Here is a 23,133-nt window from a genome sequence, read left to right on the forward strand (position 1 = left end):
AAAAAAAAAAAAAAAGAAAGAAAAAAGAAGTGGTCAGGGCCAGAAGAAACAAAACATTGAGGCAGAAACCATAGAAACATTCTGAGTGTTCCATTAGGGTTAAGTTTAATGGCTGCTACTGTCTTTTCCCTTGAATAAATGTGAATATTTACCATAAATAAGACTCTTCTAAGTGGAAATGTCTCCTGAAATATGGGACTTGGGAGAAAGCCCAGCACCCTGGAGCTGAACAAGAACCAGAGTATACAAAAATCTAGTTTAAGAATGGCGAATGAACTAGAAATGCAGGAAGGAGGGGGCAATGAAGTGTTAAGGGGTTAGCAAACCAGGGTTTTGTGCAGAGCACAATTTTGCCACCTCAATCTGCACTTTCTGCCCAACATGCTAAAGCTCGCTGTCAGACACTGAGCACAGGTGAGTAGATTGGAAGGTAGCAGCCTCAATTTCATGCTCATTACTGATTCTCCTCCAATGTGGCAAGGATAAATGATGGAAATTAATGTTCTCATCCTTGACTCCTTTCTATCAAGCTTCCCCATGCTCAGTTTTGTATGAGGATGCAAAGAGCTCCGGTGCTTTTTGTGATAATGAAAAGATCTGATGGCATCTTTTGATATCCAAAGTTGTGAGAGTGATGCTTCAATGCATATTTTATCTTGACACTCTTCTGCCCTGTGGCTGTACTTGATGGGAAGGGACTACTGCTCCAGTAATGATTAATCAGTAACTGACTCATTCTGTAATTGGAAATGCAGCACAAGAAAGATAATGCAGCTTCAAAGCCCTTTGTTTATGATGTGTTTTATCATAATTTGAAAAATCTACTTGTTTTCACATAAACCTATGAGGTAGGTTATTGTCACTGCCATTCGAAAGATGAGATTGTGAAGCTTGGGTAGCTCCTACAAGGTCACAAGAGAAGTTATTGTCTTAGGATGAGAACTCACAGTCCTTGTTTCACCAGATTATTGCCCTTCAAGTCACATAATTATAGTGACAAATAGAATGACCAAAGATAATGTGTTAAGAAGTGAGACAGGCATAGAAGTCTATGGATGCAAAAAGCTGAAAGGCCAAAGGGGCCATTATTCAGGCAACAAACTTAGTCTGTGCCATGATTTTAAGCCACTAAAAGGACAAAATAAAATAAATACATATTTGCTTTTTTCATTGTTGTTGTTTGTGCTGTCTATGTTGCCTGGATGCTGACCTTGATTTTAGGTTTGTTAAGTAACTCCACAGTAGCTCTTATCATTGGTAGAAACCACCTAGGTAGCCTTGATGTTCCCATGGTGTTCCATGTTTTCATGCTTCAAATTCAGAGGGCAAATGGTGAGTGGATAATTGACTGAGAAATTAAGATCAAAACAGAGTAAAGTTTTAACAATGTCATTCTGCTTTTCTTTTTAGAATCTTATGAGATATATTGCTCTCTTGAGAGAGAATATTCAGGGTAAGAACAAAAGAGACTAGTTTATTATTTTACTTGATTTCCCAATGTGATGATTAACAAAGGGAGGTCTTTTGTATATTAGGTATGTGAACCATAAACAAAGCCTGAGATGGAGTCAGAAGAAAGGCACAGGCTTTATGATTCAGAGAAAGAAATTATTTTACTTGGATCTGATGCGCTGATTTAAAACGAAGGTACTCATAGTACCATTTTAATTGCTATACTGTCCAGGAGGGACAGGAGTGAACAAAGGCAAGTGTATTGGTGGGAACTTTGTAACAAAATACACCGAAGAGTTGCCTCTGAGTGCTGGCAAGAGCAGGCTTATGGACAGACATGGGAAGGACTAACCTATAATAGAGTAAAACCCCATTTAATTCATGTGTTGGAGAATAGGGAAGCATTTCTAAGATCTGCATGTCAAGAGTAAGAAAAATTATAAGTAGGAGAAAGGGTGAATGCACGTTAGTATGGAAAAAGCCTTGGGATTTCCATGTCAAACCAAGATGGTGCAAGAGGGCAGGGAGCACCTGGGTGTCTCAGTACGTTGACTCTTGATTTCAGCTCAGGTTGTGTTCCCAGGGTCATAGGATCAAGCCCTGTGTCAGGCTCTAAATTAAACATAGAGCCTGCTTGGGACTCTCTCTCTCTCCTTCTGCCCCTCTTCCCCACTTATGCTTGCTCTCTCTCAAAACAAAAACAAAAACAAAAACAAAAACAAAAACAAAAAAGATGGTGCAAGGGGAAAAGTAGTTCAGTTTGCTTTCCTCTCCTTCAGGAGAAAATCATCTCTGAGACTACTCAAGTATAGTAGTTGACCATTGATGAAATTTTCCTATACATCAGGACAATTAGCATATGAATATTTTAGGGGAGGGAGAGAAAATTGGCTGGGTTAGGTCACCTCCTTTGTTTTCTTATAGTACCTTGTATCCCCCACATAACTGTGCATACAATGCAGTAGTAATTTGTGTTCTTCTCTATATCCCCCAACAGATGTAGGCTCTATGAGGGGAGGGATCTTGTCTGCATTTTCAGTGTGGTATCTCCAGTGTCTGGCACTCTGTGCTTGGTACTTAATAGATTAAGTGGTTATTGCTTGTCCAAAGGAACAAATGTTGGATCAAGAAAAGGGTTTATACAATGATACTCTACATAGAAAACCCGACAGACTCCACCAGAAGCCTACTAGAACTGATCCAAGAATTCAGCAAAGCTGCAGGGTACAAAATCAAGGTACAGAAATCGGTTGCATTTTTATACATCAACAATGAAGCAACAGAAAGAGAAATCAAGAAACTGATCCCGTTCACAATTGCACAAAAACCCATAAAGCACCTAGGAATAAACCTAACCAAGGATATAAAAGATCTGTATGATGAAAACTATAGAAAGCTTATGAAGGAAATTGAAGAAGACACAAAGAAATGGAAAAACATTCCATGCTCATAGATTGGAAGAATAAATTTAGTTAAAAAGACATTACTACCCAAAGCACTCTACACATTCAATGCAATTCCAATCAAAATTGCACCAGCATACTTCTCAAAACTAGAACCAACTATCCAAAAATTTGTATGGAACCACAAAAGACCCCAAATAGCCAAAGTAATACTAAAGAATAAAACCAAAACGGGAGGTATAGTTCGCAGACTTTAGCCTCTACTACAAAGATGTCATCATCAAGACAGTATGGTATTGGCACAAAAACAGACACATAGACCAATGGAACAGAATTGAGAACTCAGAAGTGGACCCAAAAGTATACAGCCAACTAATCTTTGACAAGGCAGGAAAGAGTATCCAATGGAAAACAGACAGCCTCTTTAACAGATGGTGCTGGGAGAACTGGATAGCAACATGCAGAAAATGAAACTAGATCATTTTCTCACACCATACACAAAATGGATAAAGGACCTGAATGTGAGACAGGAAACCATCAAAACCCTAGAGGAGAAAGCAGGAAACAACCTCTTTGACCTCCACCGCAGCAACTTCTTACTTGACCCATCCCCAAAGGCAAGGGAATCAAAAGCAAAAATGAACTATTGGGACCTCATCGAGATTAAAAGCTTCTACACAGCAAAGGAAACAATCCATAAAACTAATAGGCAACCAACGGAATGGGAAAAGATAGTTGCAAATGACATATCAGATAAAAGGTTAATATCCAAAATCTATAAGGAACTCACCAAATTCCACACCCAAGAAACAAACAACCCAGTGAAGAAATGGGCAGAAGATATGAACAGACACTTCTCCAAAGAGGACATCCAGATGGCCAACAGACACATGAAACGATGCTCAGCATCCCTCCTCATCAGGGAAATACAAATAAAAACCGCACTGAGATACCACCTCACACCAGTCAAAATGGCTAAAATGAGCAAATCAGAAGACTCTAGATGCTGGCGAGGATGTTGAGAAACGGGCACCCTCCTACACTGTTGGTGGGAATGTAAACTGGTGCAGCCCCTCTGGAAAACAGTGTGGAGGTTCCTCAAAAAATTAACAATAGAACTCCCCTATGACCCAGCAATAGCACTGCTAGGAATTTACCCAAGGGATACAGAAATGCTGAGGCATAGGAGCACATGTACCCCAATGTTCATAGCAGCACTCTCCACAATAGCTAAAACATGGAAAGAGCCTAAGTGTCCATCAACAGATGAATGGATCAAGAAGATGTGGTTTATCTATACCATGGAATACTACATGGCAATGAGAAACAATGAAATCTGGCCATGTGTAGCAACATGGATGGACCTTGAGGGTGTTATGCTGAGCGAAATAAGTCAGGCAGAGAAGGACAAATATCATATGTTTGCACGTAGAGGAGGATTAGGAGGAACTTGACGGAGGACCAAGGGGGAGAAGAAGGGGGAAATACTGGGGGAAAGGGAGAGAGGCAAACCATGAAAGACTCTTGAATACTGAGAACAAACTGAGGACTGATGGGTTGGTCGGGGAGGGGGGATATGAACATGGAGGAGGACACTTGTGGGGAAGAGCACTGGGTGTTATATGGAAACCAACTTGACAATAAACTATTTGTAAAAAAAAAAAAAAGGGTTTGTACAGATGAAAGGAAAAAGTCAAACTTTGTTTCCCAAATCTATTCCTATTGGTACTCTTTTGAGAGACATACAGTGTGTAATTAAGACCCAGACTGCCTAGGTTCCAAATCTAGCTTTGTCAATTCCAGGATGTCTCATCACATGGTGTTCCCTAATGTATTTGTGATGGGGACAGTGACACTCACTTCTATCAGTAATATGTCAGGGATATGGCTTTGTTTGTATGTGTAGAAAATCCAAATAAGAGTATAATGACTTATGAACAACATGGATATGAGGTGCAACTGTACAGCGATTTTTTTTCAGTAAATGTAGTACAGTACAGTAAATACATTTTCTTTTCCTTATGACTTTTCAAAAATATGTTTATTTATTTCTGAGAGAGACACAGAACACGAGTGAGGGAGGGGAAGTGACAGAGGGAGACACAAAATCTGAAGCAGGCTCTAGGCTCTGAGCAGTTAGCACAGAGCCTGATGCAGGGTTCAAACCCCTGAAACCATGAGATCATGAACTGAGCTGAAGTCAAACACTTAACTACCTGAGCCACTCAGAAATCCCATTATTACTTCCTTAATAACATTTTCTTGGGATGCCTGGGTGGCTCAGTTGGTTAAACATCCTGCTCCAACCGGTTAAGCATCATGACTTCGGCTCAGGTCATGATCTCGCAGTTTGTGGGTCCAAGCCCCATGTCAGGCTCTGTGCTGATAGCCAGCTCAGTGCCTGGAGCCTGTTTCAGATTCTGTGTCTCCCTCTCTCTCTGACCCTCCTCTACTCATGCTGTCATTCTCTCTCTCTCTCTGTCTCTCTGAAATAAAACATTAAAAAATAAAAAAATAAAAAAAACATTTTCTTTTCTCTAGCTTACTTTATTGTAAGAATACAATATATAATACATGTAACATACAAAATATGTGTTAATCAACTTTACATTATCGGTAATGCTTCTGGTCAATGGTGAGCTATTAGTAGTTACATTTTTGGGGAGTCAAATGTTACAGATTTTCAACTGTGTGATGTGGAGGGGAGTTAGTGCCCCTAACTCCCACATTATTCAAGGGTCAACTGTAATTCAAATAAGATAAGGGTCTATCTTTCACTATTTGATGAGAATTCACTTGGAAGAGAGTTCAGAGCTGTGTGGCAGATCTATGAAGTCATGGCTCAGGGGCTTTCTACTCTTTCTTTTGGTCAACCTTGGAGACTGCATCACTATGGTCACCTGGTAGGTGCTGAAGCTGCAGCTATTGGATCTGCTCTTCAGGTGGGAAAAAGGAGATGAGTAAAAACAAATTTTACATGAGAGTGATTTACCTCCCTTTGAGGAGATTTCTCAGAAATCTCAATCCAAAACTTCCACTTATATCTGATTGGCCAGAACTGTGTCACACGAATCACCCATCTGAATAAAAGTCTGGGAAAGGTGTCCTCTTTCTTTTAGCGGGGCACAATGGTACTTCCAAAATAAAGAGGATTAGGCTGGTAACGAAAAGTAGAGATTGGATATTGGATAGGTAACTAACTATTTTAGAGTGGGTAAAGACACACACGATGGGTACTCCGGAAATGTTGCGGTAACCATGCTTACATTCGGTTTGGAATTATAATTTTAAAATGTATATAAATATATAAAAATGGTGGATATGTAGGCTTGAACACTGGATATAGAAGATAAACCTTTTGAGTGGCTTCTCAGCACATGGATGATGATTAATGTTGACAGGGTTTTTACTGTCAATCTGGACTTTGTATGTATTAATTCATTTAACCCGTAACAGTGACTCTGAATAGTTATAGCTATTATTTCACTTTGTGGATGAGGAAACTGAGAGTTAAGTAGGATGTTACCATAACCATCAGGTGGTAGAGCTATGTAAGATTTGAACTCAGGCCACCTGCTTTCAGAATCTGTGCTTTTAATCATAGCGAGAGAATGTCTTCCAATAAAAGTGAATTTTTAAAAATCTCATATTCTCAAAAATTTTCCCAGTTTTCTGGATGGAATAAGTTAACCAAAAGATCTTACAGAATCATTAAAACTTGTTGTGGCTCTGTGATACCATGTTCAAGTTAAAGAATAAATAGCAGATGGTGAAATCTGTTGGAATATAAACCCAATAAGGGAAAAGACTGTCATTTTTCTGGCGGAAGGAAGTGCCTAATTTAGTGTCTGAAACATTGTAAACGTACTTGGCAAATCACATTTGTTAGTGAAGCCCACACCATACTTTGACTTACCCAGTTATCAAGCCTCAACATATAAATATGCTACAATTTAAGATCTTCCTTTACAGATGGAAGTCATCTTGAGTCAAAATGAGAATATGCTGTTTGTGAAACCATTTAAACCATTTAAAGCTGAACGATCACCAACCAAACAGCTTAAAAGAAAAGGCACATGTAGTCAGACTGCAGGCATATATGTATACATACATATACATATGTATATATTTTACATGTACATATTATAAGCACTCATGCTTCTAAAAGAACAAATTGCCTGATTATTTTTAGAACATGTGCTGGGAGAGGAGGACATTACCCAGGCACCCTTCAAGGAGGACACAGATGGTAGGTAGCCACAGACTGGAGGAAGTGCAAGTTCTCTACACAAGGTCAAGCAAAACAAAGCTTTGAGCGATTTCAGTGTTAGGAGGAAGCCAATTGAAATGCCAATGTAAGAGCGAAGGGGGAGGTAGCAATTACAGAACTCTGTCAATGACCAAATAATTATCAGTATTAACCCTGACTGCAAAGGCAGGAGGGGTGGTTGGCATTTATATCCTTTTCTCTTTCTCTTGCCAACATACGAGAGACTAGAGGTGGAGTGGGTGGCCTCTTGTAACTGCTTCTGATTGGCTGATTTCACATCCTTTGGAAGGGGAAGGCAGGGGAATCAGCAGGTGGGTTTACAGGAACTGTTTCATAAGTTGGAGACTGGATGCCATTTCTACTATAATTAATTCCAGGGGGGTTGCTTTTTCCTATTCTCCCTTCCTTTGTATTTTGCTAGTTAATGTCAATCATATTTACCCTTCACTATGCCCTCAAAGAAACCCCTCTGCCAGAGCTGGTAGCTACTGTTTTCATCCATACACACTCAGGAATCAGTAAGTATTTCTCTGACTAGTTTCCATCTTTGCCGGTGGACTTCATGATTTTGGTGGTTCTTTTCTTCATGTTTTCACAACTACTGTCATAAAAGTCACTATGAGGGCCAAACGAAGCCTGCCAATTGCATTCAAGCCCTCTGTGGTATTTGCTGGCTGGTTCATCAGCTGTAATCCTTCTAGAAGGGTTGGTCCGGAGGTCATGTGCTGCTCTTGGTGTGGGGGAATCCCATAAATAACCAATCTCCACAAAGAATACATCTTTTGTGACACATTATGAATGCTGTTGTTATTGTTGAAAATTTTAGAACAATGATCTTTTGCTAGGCAAAATCATGAAAGCATAGGAAATCAACTGCCTTTTGATTTCAGCCGAGGGGCGTCTGGGTGGCTCAGTCCACCAGGTGCTGTCCAGCTCTTGATCTCCGCTCAGAGCATGATCTCAGGTTCCTGGGTTGGAGCCCCACGTTGCATCTGTGCTGACAGCTCAGAGCCTGCTTGGGATTCTCTCCCTCCCTCTCCCTCTTCCTCTGCCCCTCCCTGCAACGAGTGTGCTCACAGACTCTCTCTCTCAAATATAAACGTTAAAAAAAAGTATCATGATTCTATCTGAGAGAAATTTTATCTTGTTATCCTGTCATTCTTTGTAGTTTTTGAAAATGCGTGTAATTTCCAAGAAAATGTCTATTTTCCTGAACTAGCAGAGATGAATGAGAACAAGAGGACAGTGATATCTATTTATTTCTTCCTTTTAATGGGAGTTTTACTTGGTATGTTTTATTAAAACTTTGTAAAAGATAACACTGATTGGAATTTTAAAAAACATCCACCTTTAAAACTCTTTACAAAAATTTATTTTCGTGACGTCAGGGTTTTTGCTTGAGCAAGACGATTCAAATGTATTTCCATGGTAACAGGATAAAAACATATTACATAGGCTAGCTAAATCTGATTATTAAAAGAAAATAGCTACTTATGTATCTTTGGGCATTCCAATTTTTGGTATCTTTTTTCCCTTTAGAAATATCTAGACTTCATTAATTTGGATGATATTAAGTATTAATATGTCATAGTTCAGGCTGAGTAAAATTCTTCTAGCCAGGTCTTAAATCAATGGTACAGTAAACAGGTTGAGAAAACAAGATTGTAGAAAGAGTGTTTCAAAGAATAGGATTATACAGTTTTTAACTCTTCACTCATTGTCTACTCAGAAGTAATTTGGAATCATATTTGCATTCAATAACTCAGTGGTTACAAGACTTTTCTATTTCACCTACTAAGGAGGGACACTTTATTCAGTAAATTTGTGTTGACAATCTCTCTTGTCCCAAGAACTGTGGTTGGCATATCAGAATGAATCAGAGAGATCTCCATCTTCAAAGAACTCAAAGTCTAGTGACATAATAGGTAGGAAAAAGTCACAAAAGAAAGTTAATGTTCTTGAATGTGTACCAACAAAATGTGTATGTTACTGTTCATAGGAGTCAAAAAAGCCTTGAGTATTCATGAAGTGGCATTTTAGTTGGATTTTGAGGGGAGGAGTAAGAAGTTTTGGGGGAATGAAGTTAACAAATAGTGCCCTGGGCAAAAGGGATAAGGAGGTCAGTACCCCAGAGTTGTGAGGTGCCCTGTGAACATGTGGTTTGCTTTATCTGAATGGCCTCCAGTGCCTGGTATGTTGGCCTGCTGTATCCTTGCGGGATATAACTTAGACTGTATAGTATGTGGGTACTAGTGATGGTGGAGTGGAAAGAGAGGAGGCTGGAAGGGAAGGTTGGGACCTGAGACCTTAGGGTCCATGTTTCCTCTCCTCTGCCCACAGGGGCACCATGTGAATTAAAGTTTGAGAAGCAGCAGACCAATGGAAAAAATACTGAGCTTACCATGTCTCAAGCTTTTTGAACTAGTTTATACAAAATGGTGGAATCATACCTACCTCTCAGGACCAGTGGGAAAATAAAGTTAGGAAAAACATGCAAGTACCTAGCAAACTATTTAGTGCATAGCTGACTTAGCTACTCTCCTTCTTAAAACGAGATTTACAAGAATCCTCCAGGAACTGTTTTTGTTTCCTACTGCCCCTTTCCTACTTGAAATTTTTTGTTTTGTAAATATGAGTTATGGCTTGAATTATCCATAAATTGCAGTAATATTTCAAATCTCTTTGATTTTAGAAACACGAGTAGAAAATCTGTTTGGATTTTCTTTAGTAGAAGGCTTGGATCTTTAGGCTAAATTGGATCTATCATTTCTGATGTAGACTGGATTTAAACTCACGTAAAATTTTTGCAAAATTTCTTCCTCTTAGCCTCATTTTTTAAGAAGTAGGGATAGCCTATTTCTAATCAGGCTCCAACAGGGTACTTTGAAGGAAAAAGTAATGTATTAAAAGTGATTTCAATAAATCTATATGAAAGTAATAATACCTCACAAAATCCTTAATCAGGTAAATGTGGGTTATTTTAATTTTTTTAAATTAAAGTATTAACTATAGTTGACACAAATGAATGTTGCATCAGCTTCAGGTGTATACATAGTGACTCAACAACTTTTCTTTTTTTCCTTCCAAGTTTTTATTTACAGTCAAGTTAGGGCCACCTGGGTGGCTCAGTTGGTTAAGCGTCCAACTTCAACTCAGGTCATGATCTCGTGGTTCATGAGTTCAAGCCCTGCACCAGGCTCTGTGCTGACGTCTCATAGCCTGGAGCCTGCTTCAGATTCTGTGTCTTCCTCTCTCTGCCCCTCTCCTGCTCACCTCTGTCAGCCTCTCTCAAAAGTAAATACACATTGGGATGAACACTGGGTGTTATATGGAAACCAAGTTGACAATAAACTATAAAAAAATAAATAAATTCACATTAAGAAATAAAAAATAAAGTCAAGTTAACATATAATGTAGTATTGGTTTCAGAAGTAGAATCCAGTGATTCATTATTTATATATAACACCCAGGGCTCATCCCACCAAGTGCCCTTCATAATACGCATCGCCCATTTAGCCCATCCCTCCACCCACCTCTCCTCCAGCAACCCTCAGTTTGTTGTCTATAGTTAAGCATCTCTTATGGTTTGTCTCCCTCTCTGTTTTCATCTTATTTTATTTTTCCTTCCCTTCCTCTATGTTCATCTGTTTTGCTTCTTAAGTTCCATATATGTGCGAAATCATATGGTATTTGTTTTCTCTAACTTTGTTCACCTAGCATTTTAGTTCCATCCACATCATTGCAAGTGGCAAGATTTCATTCTTCCTGATGGCTGAGTAGTATTCCATTGTATATACATACCACATCTTCTTTATCCTTTCATGATTCAACAATACTTTTTTTTATAGAGAGAAAGAGGAAGAGTGAGAGAGCATGAGAAGGGGAAAGGGGCAGAGGGAGAGAGAGAGAGAGAGAAATTGAGAATCCCAAGCAAGCTCCATGCTCAGTACGGAGCCTGACATGGAGCTCAATCCTGTGACCCTGGGATCATGACCTGAGCTGAAATTAAGAGTCAGATGCTCAACTGATGGAGCCACTCAGGCGCCCCAATGATTCGGCAACTCTTTATGTTATTCTGTACTCACAAGTGTAGCTACCATCGGTCATCAAATAATGCTATTAAAATACCATCGACTATATTCCTTACACTGTACCTTTTATTCCCATGACTTATTTATTTCATAACTGAAACCCTGTACCTCCTGTTTTGTCCATTCCTCAACCTCCTTCCCTTTGGCAAAGGTTTGTTCTCTATATTTATTAGTTTGTTAATGCTTTTTTTGTTTGTTTTGTTTTTTAGATTCCACATAAAAGTGAAATCATATAGTATTTGTCTTTCTCTGCTTATCTCACTCAGCATAATATACTCTAGGTCCATCCATATTCTCAGAAATGGCAAGATCTCATTCTTTTTTATGTCTGACTAATATTCCATCATATACATATAAATATATGTATTTATTTATTCCACATCTTCTTTACCCATTCATCTATTGATGAACATGGGTTGCTTCCATATCTTAATTATTGTAAATAATGCTGCAATAAACATAGGGATGCATATCTCTTTTCAAATTAGTGTTTTAATTTTCTTTTTTTTTTTTTAAAGATTTTTTTAGTAATCTCTATACAGAACATGGGGCTCAAAGTCAAGCCCCAAGATCAAGGGTCACATGCTCTACCAATTGAGCCAGCCAGTCACCCTGTGTTTTCATTTTCTTTGGGTAAATACCCAATAGTTTAATTACAGGATTGTATGCTATTTCTATTATTAGATTTTCTTTTTTGAAACTCCATGCTGTTTTCCACAGGGGCTGCACCAATTTACATTCCCACCATGAGAATGCATGAAAGTTCCCTTTTCTCCATATCCTTGTCAAACTTGTTATTTCTTGCCTTTTTTAGTCTAGTCATTCTGATGGGTGTAAGGTCATATTTCATTGTGGTTTTGGTTCGCATTTCCCTGATGATGATTAATGATGTTGAGCATATTTTCAGGTCTCTGTTGGCCATCTGTATGTCTTCTTTGGAAAATTGCCTACTCAGTTTCTCTAAACCATTTTTTAAAAAAGTTTATTTACTTATCTTGTGACAGAGAGAGCATGAGTGGGGTGGGTGCAGAGAGAGAGGGAATCCCAAGCAGACTCCAAACTGTGAGCATGGAACCTAATGCAGAGCTTGGTCCCACAACCTGTGAGATCAGACCTGAGCTGAAACCAAGAGTCGGTCACTTGACTTACTGAGCGACTCAGGTGACCCCCTCTAACCAGATTTTGATCACATTGTTTTTTTGTTTTTTGTTTTTTGTTTTGGTGTTGAGTTGTATAAGTTCTTTATGTATTTTGGGTATTAACCCCTTATTGGATGTATCATTTGAAAATATCTTCTACTCAGTGGATTTTTTATTTTGTTAATGGCTTCCCTCACTGTGCAAACACTTCTTAGTTTTAACGTTTTCTTTTATTTTGCCCTTTCCCTTGCCTGAGGATACATATATATCTTCTACTCCATGGATTTTTTGTTTTGTTAATGGCTTCCCTTACTGTGCAAACACTTCTTAGTTTTAATATTTTCTTTTTTTTCTTTTCCCTTGCCTGAGGAGACATACCCTTGATTTGGAGGATGTCTAAGAGATTACTGCCCATGTTTTCTTCTAGGAGTTTTATGATTTCAGGTTTCACAATTATGTCTTTAATCTATTTTGAGTTTATTTTTGTGTATGGTATAGGATCGTGGTCCAGTTTCATTCTTTTGCATGTAGCTGTCCAGTTTTCCCAACACCTTTTATTAGAAAGACTGTCTCTCCCATGTATTGTCTTGCCTGTTTTGTCATAGATTAACTGAACTTGTAAGTGTGGGTTTATTTCTGGACTCTCCATTCTGTTCTGTTAATATGTGCCTGTTTTGTGCCAGCATCATAATATTTTGATTATTATAGCTTTGTATTATATCTTGAAGTCTGGGATTGTGATTCCTCCAGCTTTGCTTTTCTTCCTCAAGATTGCTTTGGCTATTATTTTAAATCTTTTTTTTTTTTTTAATGTTTTATTTATTTCTAGGAGAGAGAGAGAGAGAGGGAGACAGCGTGAGCAGGGGAGGGTCAGAGAGAGAGGGAGTCACAGACTCTGAAACAGTCTCCAGGCTCTGAGCTGGCAGTCAGCACAGAGCCCGACGCGGGGCTCGAACCCACAAACCGCGAGATCATGACCTAAGCGAAAGTCGGACGCTTAACCGACTAAGCCACCCAGGCGCCCCTATTTTAAATCTTAATACTTAACACATCTCAACAATCTGTCTTTGGGAAAGAAATCTGGATGAAAATGCAGGTTTGGAAAAACTTTGTTTCCTTAAAGATGGTAAATACTCAATTCTAAACCTACTTTAGAGAGTATTCTTTTTCATTTGTTACAGCTAGGTGATGTAGGGGAACTAGAGCAATGTTTTTCATAATTATTTTACTAAAGTAAATATGAATTTTTTCTTATAATTCTTAGTGTGTTAACCAAGATTCATCAGTTCAATTAGTTCAATAGCAGTTAGTACATCTTGTAACAACTATTTTCAAAATAGTCCCAGATTTTAGGAAATTGTCTTAAGTATTTCTCATCATACATAAGGGTTAGTGTCTGATTTGTAATCTTACCATAATAGTGATGATTGATAAAGTACACAGTTACTGAGATAGACCTTTCCCTGATGTTACCCATCTTTTGGGGTCATTACTAGTTGCTCTAACACTCTTGGTTTCATGAGCAGCTGACGTTTTCTTTCTATTTGTGATTTTAGTGGTGATTGCTTTGCCCTTCATTGCTCCCATACATATGTCTGTTGGCCTAAGGAAACTGCTTGTGTTGCTGTGGCCATAACCAGTGCATTTTAGGATGTAAACTGAAGTTATGTCCAGTGATCAGTTTATAAAGGTTGTAATCACTCAGATTTACACTAAATAGCAATATCAATAGCTCCTGTGAACAATTCTTTTTTAAAATTTTCTTATGTGATATGCAAGGTATTTTAGTTGTGATGTTTAGATGTTGCAGAAGACATGTTACTATTATTACATTGCAATAGTACCTTTTAGAATTTGCTTGAAACCTTTATAGTGCCATAAAATGGTATCATGGTTTATGTATTGCTTTAATTTCTTGCTGTAAGTGAGAAGTTCTAGTATTATCTCCACAGGAAAACAAAATATTTTTTGTTTAATAATAATATTAATATCAGCAGTCATCATTGTTTTGTGAAGTGGTTTAGTAATGAACCCAAGGCATCTAATTTAGCATTATTTTGTTGTGACATAAAAGAGAAACTATGAGAAAAATAAACCTCAGTAATTTATATGCAATATATTTGTTTTACCATTCCTCCCTAAGAACTCTTGTAATTTGACCTTCACAGGAGCTATAAAATGTTAGACTAAAACAAGACCATAATGAGGTCTTTACCTAAGGCAACACATTATTTTAGAATCAATTTTAATGTAATCATTATAATGATAAAAAATAGAAAAATCTACTTGTTATGCTGATGACCTTAAAATATGAATATTAAATCATTATCAGTCATTGCGCCAACCATTTCTCTACCTTACGTTCTGAAATGGAAAAAAAATTGTCACTTTAAGGAACTCTATTTTGTTATCATATGGTGGTGCTAGAATTTACCAAAAGGAAAATGAACATTTTCTAAAAGGGAATTTATTGCCAAAATATACATTTAACAACCTTGAATACTTTTTGGCTGAGTCCTTGACAAAGAATGAATGAACAAATATTTACTGAGTGTCTCCTTATGGACCCAACCCTGTACTAGGCAAGGAGGAGGTAGCAGTCAGCCACAGTTGCTGCTTTTATGAGCTTATATTCTATAGTCTAGAATTGTCTACTTTGCAATACTTTCCAAAATCCCACTTGATAGAAGTATTGTTTGAGCTACAGTGATAATCTCTTATTTTCCTATTGGGAAACGCTGACCAATGGTTGATTTCAGATTCCTGGTATTTTTTTTTCAATGTTTGTTTATTTATTTATTTATTTTTGAAAGAGAGAACATAAGCAGGAGAGGGGCAGAGACAGAAGGAGACACAGAATCTGAAGCAGGCTCCAGCTTCAGAGCCTGACACAGCCTGACAGCTTCCAGCACAGAACCTGACAAGGGGATCAAACTCACAAACCATCAGATCACGACCTGAGCCAAAGTTGGACTCTTAATTGGCTGAGTCACCCATGTACCCCCAAATATCTTCATTTTTAATGACATGAAAGTTGGATTTGGAATTAGAGAGTAGCCATGTGGTCATGCTAGGAATTCTCCATGAATCCCTATGGAATGAGAAGTTTTCATCAAAGCTCTAGATGGTCTAGGTCAGTGGTTCTTAAACTTTAAATACATTTGAATCAACTTTGAAACTTGTCAAATGGAGATTCCTGACCGCACTTGGAGAAATTACGATTCTTTCTTTTCTTTTCTTTTTTTTTTTAATTCAAATCCAAGTTAGTTAACATATAGTGTAATAATGATTTCAGGAATAAAATTTAGTGACTCATCACTTACTTTTAACACCCAGTGCTCATCCCAACAAATGCCTTCCTTAATGCCCATTGTTCATTTAGCCCAGCACCCCCCCAATACCCCACCAGTAACTCTTAGTTTGAGAGTCACTTGTGGTTTGCCTCCCTCTCTGTTTTTATCTTATTTTATTTTCCTTTACTTTCCCCTATATTCATCTGTTTTGTTTCTTAAATCCCACTTACATACAACACCCAGTGCTCATCACAACTAGTGTTCTCCTTAATAATCATAACCCACTTAACTTATCCCCCTGCCGACCTCCTCTCCAGCCATCCTCAGTTTGTTCTTTATAGTTTAGAGTATGTTTTGTGGTTTGCCTCTCTCTCTTTTTTCCCCTATGTTCATCTGCTTCATTTCTTAAATTCCACATACGAGTGAAATCATACAATATTTGTCTTTCTCTGTGTGACCTATTTTGCTTAGCATAATACACTCTAGTTCCATCCACCTTCTTGCAAATGGCAAGATTTCATTCTTTTTGATCTCTGAGTAATATTCCATTGTATATCTATATGCCACTTCTTCTTTATCCATTCATCAGTTGATGGCCATTTCAGTTCTTTCCACACTTTAGCTATTGTGGATATTGCTGCTATAAACATTGTGGTGCATGTGCCCCTTCAAATCAGCATTTTTGTATTCTTTGGATAAATACCTAGTAGTGCAATTGCTGGATCGTAGGGTAGTTCTATTTTTAATTTTTTGAGAAACCTCCATATTCCCACCAGTAGGGCAAAAGGGTTTCTCTCTCTCTGCATCCTCACCAACATCTGTTCTGGATGAGTTATTAATCTGAGCCATTCTGACAGGTGTGAAGTGGCATCTCATTGTGCTTATGATTGTATTTCCCTAATGATGAGTGATGTTGAGCATCTTTTCATGTGTCTGTTAGCCATCTGGATGTCTTCTTTAGAAAAGTATCTATTCCTGTCTCCTGCCCATTGCTTCACTGGATTATTTGTTTTTCGGGAGCTGAGTTTGATAAATTCTTTACAGATTTTAGATAGTAACCCTCTGATATGTCATTTGCAAATAAATTCTCCTATTCTGTTAGTTGCTCTAGTTTTGCTGATTGTTTCCTTTGCTGTTCAGAAGCTTTTATCTTGATGAGGTCCCCATAGCTCATTTACTTTTGTTTCCCTTATCTCTGGAGGCATGTCAAGTAAGAAGTTGCTGTGGCCGAGGTCAAAGAGGTTGTTGCCTGTTTTCTCCTCTAGAATTTTGATGGTTTTCTGTCTTATGTTTAGGTTTTTCATCCATTTTGAGTTTTTTTTTTTAATTTTTTTAATGTTTTTTTTTATTTTATTTTTTTATTTTTAGGAGAGAGAGAGAGACAGCGTGAGCAGGGGAGGGTCAGAGAGAGAGGGAGATACAGACTACAGGCTGAAACAGGCTCCAGGCTCTGAGCTGGCAGTCAGCACAGAGCCCGACGCGGGGCTCGAACCCACGAACCGCGAGATCATGACCCAAGCAAAAGTCGGACGCTTAACCGACTAAGCCACCCAGGCTCCCCCCATTTTGAGTTTTTATGTGTAGTGTAAGAAGGTGGTGCAGGTTCATTCTTCTGCATGTCGTTGTCTAGTTTTCCCAACACCATTTTAGAGACTGTCTTTTTTCCATTGGATATTCTTTCCTGCTTTATCAAAGATTAGTTGGCCATATGTTTGTGGGTCTATTTCTGGGTTCTTTATTCAGTTTCACTGATCTATGTGCCTGTTTTTATGCTAGTACCATACTGTCTTGATGATTACAGCTTTGTAAACAGTATGAAGTCTGGAATTGTGATCCCTCCAGCCTGGTTTTCTTTTTCAACATTCCTTTGGCTATTCAGGGTCTTTTCTGGTTCTATACAAATTTTAGAATTGTTTGTTCTAGCTCTGTGAAGAATGGTGGTGTTATGTTGATAGGATTGCATTGTATGTAGATTGCTTTGGGTGATATTCACATTTTAACAATATTTGTTCTTCTTATCCAGGAGCATGGAAAGTTTTCCATTTTTTTGTGTCTTCTTCAGTTTCTTTCATAAGCTCTTTATACTTTTCAGTGTACAGATCTTTTACCTCATTGGTTAGGTTTATTCCTAGGTATCTTATGGTTTTTGGTGCAATTGTAAAGGAGATCAATTCCTTGATTTCTCTTTTTGCTCCTTCATTATTCGTGTATAGAAATGCAACTGATTTCTGAACATTGATTTTATATCCTGCAACTTTGCTGAATTCATGGATCAGTTCTAGCAGTTATTTGGTTGAGTCTTTTGGATTTTCCACATAGAATATCATGTTGTCTGTGAAGAGTGAAAGCTTGGTTTCCTCCTTGCCAATATGGATGCCTTTTCTTTGTGTTGTCTGATTGCTGAGGCTAGGACTTCCAACACTATGCTGAATAACAGTGCTGAGAGTGGATAGCCTTGCTGTGTTCCTGACCTTAGGGGAAAAGCTGTCAGTTATTCCCCATTGGAATAATATTAGCAGTGGGTCTTTTGTACATGGCCTTTATGACCTTGAGGTATGTTCCTTCTATCCCTACTTTCTTGAGGGTTTTTATTGAGAAAGGATGCGGTATTTTGTCAGATACTTTCTCTGCATCTATTAAGAGGATCATGTGGTTCTTATTCTTTCTCTTATTAATGTGATATATTGCATTGATTTGCAGATATTGAACTAGCCCTGAATCTTTGGAATAAATCCCACTTGATCATGGTGAATAATTCATTTAATATATTGTTGAATCCATGTTGCTAGTAACTTGTTGAGAATTTTTGCATCCATGTTCATCAGGGAAATTGGTCTGTAGTTCTTTTTAGTGGGGTCTTTGTCCTGTTTTGGAATCAAGGTAATGCTGGCCTTGGAGAATGAGTTTGGAAGCTTTCTTTCCATTTCTATTTTTTGAAACAGCTTCAAAAAATAGCTGTTAACTCTTCTTTAGATGTTTGGTAGAATTCCCCTGGAAAGCCATCTGGCCTTGGACTTTTGATTGCTGGGATAATTTTGATTACTAATTCAGTTTTTGTACCAGTTACGGGTCTGTTCAAATTTTCTATTTCTTCCTATTTCAGTTTTGATAGTTTATTTGTGTCTAAGAATTTGTCCATTTTTTTCCAGACTGCCCAATTTGTTGGTATATAATTGCTCATAATATTCTCTTATTATTGTTCATATTTCTGCAGTGTTGGTTGTGACCTCTCCTCTTTCATTCATGATTTTATTTTATTGGGTCCTTTCCTTTTTCTTTCTGGTCAGTCCGGCTAGAGGTTTATCAGTTTTGTTAATTCTTTCAAAGGACCAGCTCCTGGTTTCATTGATCTATTCTACTATTTTTTTTTTATTTTGATATCATTGATTTCTGTTCTAATCTTTATTATTTCCTGTTTTCTGCTGGTTTGGGGTTTTATTTGCTGGTCTTTTCCCAGCTCTTTAAAAATTTTTTAAATGTTTATTTGTTATTGAGAGACAGAGACACAGACAGAGCGTGAGCAGGGGAGGGCAGAGAGAAAGGGAGACACAGAATCCAAAGCAAGTTCCAGGCTCTGGGCTGTCAGCACAGAGCCCAATGTAGGACTTAAACCCACAAACCATGGGATCATGACCTGAGCCAAAGTCGAGCACTCAACTGACTGAGCCACCCAGGCACCCCTTTCCAGCTCTTTCAGGTTGTAAGGTTAGGTTGTGTATCTGAGACCTTTCTTCCTTCTTTAAAAAGGCCTGGATTGCTATATACTTCCCTCTTATGATTGCCTTTGCTGTATCACAGAAGTTATGGACCATCGTGTTTTCATTTTCATTAGTTTCCATGTACTTTTTAATTTCCTCTTTAATTTCTTGGTTGACCAATTCATTCTTTAGGAGGACGTTCTTTAATCTCCAAGTATTCAAGGTCTTTCCAAATTTTTTTCTTGTGGTTGATTTCGAGTTTCATAGCATTGTGTCTGAAAATCTGCAAGGTATGATCTTCATCTTTTTTGTTCTTGTCGAGGGCTAATTTGTGACCCAGTATGTGATCTATTCTGGAGAATGTTCCATGTGCACTTGAGAAGAATATGTATTCTGCTGCTTTAGGATGAAATGTTCTCTCTATATATATCTGTTAAGTCCATCTGGTCCAGTGTATCACTCAGCCATTGTTTCCTTGTTGATTTTCTGCTTAGATGATCTGTCCATTGCTGTAAGTGGGATCTTAAAGTCCCCTACTATTATGGTATTATTATCAATGAGGTTTTTTTTTTTATATTTGTGATTAATTGATTTATATATTTGGGTGCTTTCACATTGGGACATAAATGTTTGCAATATTAGATCTTCTTGGTGGATAGACCATTTAATTATGATATAATGTCCTTCTTCATCTCTTGTTACAGTCTTTATTTTAAAATTTAATTTGTCTGTTATAAATATGCCTACTCCAGCTTTCTTTTGATGACCATTGGCATGATAAGTGGTTCTCCATCCCCTTACTTTCAACCTGCATGTGTCTTTAGATCTTAAATGAGTCTCTTGTAAGCAGCATATAGATGAGTTTTGTTTTCTTATCCATTATGATACCCTATGTCTTTGATTGGAGCATTTAGTCCATTTACATTTAGAGTGAGTACTGAAAGAATTGAGAAGTTCAGATTCTTTAGATTTAGGCACATGCTTATAAATCTGCATTTTTGACAAGCACATGGTTCTGATGATGGTGGCAGTTCAACCATATTTTGAGAAACACTTGTTTTCAGATTTTATACATGTGGCATTTACTAATACTACAAATTCTGTCTAATTATACTAATTGCTGCAAAAATTACAAACTTACAGATAACCTTGGGTGTTCATTGGTGTAGAGGAGATATATGAGCCATGCGAGAAATTAAGTATAGCATGAGATGTAAGAATATTTTACTTTCTATGGAGAATTAGGATATTTTATTCCAGTGGTTAATGTCAAATGTGTAACTGACCATGCTACTCTTTCCATTTTGCCAGTCAGGCAGCTTTGCATCACTAAACAAAAGTCAGAAGTTGATTATCATAAATACTCCAATTTTTCCATGACACCTTCCCCCACACCACCAGAGTCCATAATTGTTTCTTCCAATTTACATTTCTCTGTGATTCTGATGATAAATTTTTATTCAGCAGTTATACTTCTATAAATAGCCCCTAATGCTATGTGGAATGAGATATGTTATAAAGAAAGTACTTCATAATTTTAGACTTTTATTAATTCCTACAAATATTTCTTCCAATTTAGTCTAATTTGGGTATCACTCTGTTAAAGAAGAAAGATAGTTTTCTCATTTTGCAGTGGTCATATTTTTGAAATCTGTATTCATTTAGAAATACTGAGAATGTGGTTAATAAATATTGGCATTTGTAATAACCATTACCCCTGGACACATGTGATTATGCAAATGTAGTATGAAAAGACAGGGTGCTGCGAGATCATGACCTGAGCCAAAATCAAATCAGGTGCTTAACTGACTGAGCCACCCAGGCACCCCTCATTATATAACATTTTTAAAAAGTTTTATTGGAAAGATTAGCCATTTTCATCAAAGAAATGTAGAAGTCCATAAGGAAAATCATAAACTTCACATTACTGTGCAACAGATCTCTAGAACTTTTTCATCTTGCAAATCTGAAACTCTATACCCTCTATACCTACTGCACTCTGATTTCTCCTCCTCTTTCCTCCCAGGCTTTGGCACCCAACATTTTACTTCTTGTTTCTATGATTTTGAATACCTTAGATATTCCATACGAGAGAGATTATACAATATTTGTTCTTTTGTGACTGGCTTATTTGATTTAGTATAATGCCCTCAGAGTTTATCCATTTTGGAGTATGTGACAGGATTTTCTTTTTTTTTTTTTTTAAGGCTGTATAATATTCAGTGGTGTACCATATTTTATTTATCCTTTCATCTGTCGATGGACATTTGGGTTGATTCTACCTCTTGACTATTGTGAATAGAGCTAAATTTGAAGGGGATTACTTAATCTGCTTATGCCATGAAATGATTTTGAAGAGTGCATTATTTCTAAGGGCAGTGGATTCATTAAGCTTTCATGTCGGTGATAATGATGTACAATAAATACCTGTCAGTACTATAGTGATTAACTATTTGGGGATGTGAAAGAGGACTTTGAAAACAAATACAGAGAATAAACTGCAAGGAATTGTAGTTAATGGCATAGTTGGCACATGTCAATTATACATCAATTCTTGCCATGTATTTCATTTGAACTTTTATAGCTGTTGTCATGGACAAGTTCCCAATGGTTTTCTGTCAGTGATAATATGATTACTCTAATGTATAAAGTCAACTGCTAGCTTTCTTTAGACACTTACTAATTGAAAATAAAAGATTCAGAGTTATGCAATTCCTTTTGCATTCCTTTCTCCCCTCTATCTTTGATTAATCTTTTGTTACCCTCAAGTACATTTTTCTTATAGGGCTTCTTCTGAGATGATGGGATACCCCAAACCCAGTCCTTGAACCTCCTCTTCCTCTACACTTTCTCATACAGTCCCATGGTTTTATTACCATATAGATATTTAAAACCATGGTAATAATTTATATACCCTATTCCTGTTTATTCTATGGATTCACATCTATATATTAAACCTCCATCTCTGCCCCAATTTCTCTTTTTAAATGTTTATTTATTTTTGAGAGAGAGAGAGAGGCAGAGACAGAGAGAGAGATGCTTGGAATTGGAATTCTCTCTCCTCTCTCTGTCTCTGTCTCTCTTTCTCTCTCTCATTCTTTAGTAGGATGTTTTTTAACCTCCAAGTATTTGTGGTCTTTAAAAATATTTTCTTGTAGTTGATATCAAGTTTTAGAGTGTTGTGGTTTGAAAGTATGCATGGTATGATCTCAGTGTATTTGTACTTGTTGAGGGCTGGTTTGTGACCCAGTACATGACCTATTCTGGAAAATGTTGTATGTGTACTCAAAAAGAATGTGTATTCTGCTGCTTTAGGACAGGATGTTCTGAATATGTCTGTTAAATTCATCTGGTCCAGTGTGCCATTCAAAGCCATTCTCTCCTTCTTGATTTTCTGCTTAGATGATCTATCCATTGCTTTAAGAGGGGTGTTACAGTTTCCCCTATTATTTTATTGTCAATGAGTTTCTTTATGTTTGTGATTAATTCATTTATATATTTGTATGTACCAAGTTGGGGGCATAAACATTTTCTATTGTTAGAACTTCTTGATGGATAGACCCCTTCATTATGATATAATGCCCTTCTTCATCTCGTTATGGTCTTTGTTTTAAAATCCAGTTTGTCTGATATAAGTATGGTTAATCCAGCTTTCTTTTGGCCTGACAACCTTTTCTAAATGAGCACCCCCTGTCATTTTCTATCCTCTTACCTATATTTGGTTTTCTTTATTGAACTTCAGAACTCTTGCTACCTGACATCATACCATGATATTGCTTTGTTTGTG

The sequence above is a fragment of the Hyaena hyaena genome, unplaced genomic scaffold, assembly GCF_003009895.1.
Source record: "Hyaena hyaena isolate Hyena2069 unplaced genomic scaffold, ASM300989v1 scaffold_664, whole genome shotgun sequence".
NCBI classification, from domain to species: Eukaryota; Metazoa; Chordata; class Mammalia; order Carnivora; family Hyaenidae; genus Hyaena; species Hyaena hyaena.